The sequence below is a fragment of the Gossypium arboreum genome, chromosome 2 (genome assembly GCF_025698485.1).
Source record: "Gossypium arboreum isolate Shixiya-1 chromosome 2, ASM2569848v2, whole genome shotgun sequence".
Classification (NCBI taxonomy): Eukaryota; Viridiplantae; Streptophyta; class Magnoliopsida; order Malvales; family Malvaceae; genus Gossypium; species Gossypium arboreum.
The window spans coordinates 36,103,842-36,106,397 of record NC_069071.1 but is presented as its reverse complement, the minus strand read 5'-3'; the positions used below and the strand labels follow the sequence as shown (position 1 = coordinate 36,106,397).

The following is a 2,556-nucleotide window of genomic DNA, read 5'->3' as shown; positions in this document are numbered from 1 at the left end:
AAGCTATTTAAACTTACTTAAGTTGCTTTTGTTTTATGTAGTTAATGTTTTGCGAAACTGGCTGGACGAATTAGTGGTAACTCTTGAAAAGAGTTATAATTCATAATTTTAGACTTAGTTAACTTTTTGTACTTAAGTAAAATTAGTTTCATTTTAGGTAATTGCATGATTATTTTTAGCTAATCGAGAATTGCATGTAAAGACTTGGGATGGTAATTACTTTAGTGCATTTGTACTTTTTAATTGTTGGTGAAAAGGCTCTGTGGTGGTTGAATGACAGGTTTGTGGAAGAAAGATAGGAAAGGATGGAGATTTTCTGAGGCATTATGAGAGATCAACATGGTAATGCTGAGGAAGAAAACAACAAATGCCCAGTCATCAATTAGAGCATTCAGCAGTTGGCCTTCCCACCTGCATGTGTAATGAAAAATATTCACCTTAAAATTAGGGGAAAAATAATAATTGGCTAAAAAAATTTACCCTAGAGGAGGACCCAAATATAAAAGAAAAAGGGAAGAGGTCTATCGAAAAAATGGAGGAGAGCAAAAAGGTACGACTGGTTGGAAGCTTCAATAGAGGTCTTTTTGTGACAAGGAGGGTAATTTGAGCTACTGGGAGCTTGGGTAAAGACGCGTACCAAACGCCAAGTTGGAGGAATTCTTGTTTTGAACCCAGATTTCTTCCTCTACAATTTAATTTGTTATTTTTGAATGTTGATGATATTAAAATACTTGAATTTGCATAGCCCAGTCATTAGCTAACTTAACATAGTTGGGGATTACTTTTGATGATGTTTTAACTCTAATGAATGTTATCGGATGAATATGATTCAGTTTACTGCTTTACTGAATGTGTATTTTTGTTTATATGCTTATTAGGGTATTGATGAATGCTTGATAAGTCTGAAAGTAACTTAACATCGATAGAGTTAGGTTGCTTAAACCAAAATTCAGTAATATAATAGAGCATTGAGTAAAATGCTTGTGTAAACTATAGACATAAAGATTTACCTTATATGATTTACAGGATTGTGCTTCGGTCATGGTTGTTAATTCTTAGCCTATATATGTATAGTGTCTTAGAAGTGAGAAGCTCTAGGTCTTGCTTTCAACAAAGGTAGACCACGTTAGTATCTAATCGAGCAGTAGGTTACAATATTTGTCACATGACATTGTTCCTTAATCAATATTCCAAAATTGCTAGATTCTTTAGTGCTTTTATTCAATTTTTTATAATTGCAATCTACGATGGTATATTTTATTACTTTCATTTTTAGTGTATTAATTGCATTGTTATTTCTCAAACTATCATTTGATTCATTTATCTGTTCTACTACGTTGTGATAATTTAGACTAAGAATACTAATCCAATCCTCGTGCGAACAATACTCATTCATCACTTTATTACTTGATTCAATGTGTACACTTGCACAATTCACACATCATATTCATACGTAACAAGTTTTTGGCGCTGTTGTTAAGGATTGATGATGGGCAACTTTAGTTTTTGTTAGTGCCATTTATATATATATATTAGCTATTAATTTGTTTATTTCGTGATCACAACAATTTTATTACTAGTTGCATGTGTAGAGGCATTCCTGTTGAAAAACTCAATCCCTTAGATCTAGAAATTGAAAGAACCTTGCAAAGAAAGAGAATATAACAAAGAGCAATGAATCAAGGTGGTAACAATCAACCTAGTCTGAATGAGCTACTTAATCAGAGAGCTCATAATGGTAATCCTCATATTGCTCAGATGCTTGATGATATGGATAGGCGAATTGAAGAGCATTTAGCTCCTATCTTAGATTGCCTAAATCCCGGAATAGTTAGGCCACAAATTCAAGCCCCTCACTTTGAGCTAAAACTTGTAATGTTTCAAATGCTTAAATCAATTGGCCAGTTCGGTGGTTTGCCAACTGAAGATCCTAGAATGCACTTGAGACTTTTCTTGGTGGTCTACGATTCTTTTAAATAGCAAGGTGTCCCTGAAGCTGCCTTAAAACTCAAGTTGTTTCCCTATTTTTAAGAGATTGTGCTAGAACATGGCTCAATGCTTTGCCACCTGGAATAGTAGAATCATGGAATGATCTCTATCAAAGATTCTTGCTATGATATAACCCACCCGATATGAATGCTAAATTGAGAAATGAAATAACATCCTTCAGCTAACTAGAGGATGAAACATTGTATGAAGTGTGGGAAAGGTTCAAAGATCTACTTAGGAAATGTCTTTTGCATGGATTTCAACATTAGACCCAAATAGAGGTGTTCTATAATGGTTTGAATACATAGATATGGATGGCGGTTGACACCTCAGCTAATGGAACCCTGTTAGACAAGTCCTACAATGGAGCATACAAAATTTTGGAGAGAATTACCAAAAACGATTATCAATACCCAACAACAAGAGTTGGAAATGTAGGAGAGTAGCTGAATCATTTGCACTGGATGCGATTACATCGCTTACTGCTCAAGTATCTTCTTTAGCCAACATGATAAAGACTATGCAGAAGCCTAGTGAGGTGAAAAAGTTGAAAGCAACAGGGTTATC

General features: G+C 34.4%; 1 non-coding gene across 1 annotated transcript; it reads right to left on the bottom strand.

Moving 5' to 3' along the window:
* Nucleotides 1-2,141: 2,141 nt before the first annotated feature.
* LOC128289509 (small nucleolar RNA R71) lies at nucleotides 2,142-2,248 on the bottom strand. The gene has a single exon (XR_008279156.1). It is a non-coding gene; the product is annotated as a small nucleolar RNA R71 (small nucleolar RNA).
* Between the last annotated feature and the right edge of the window lie 308 nt (nucleotides 2,249-2,556).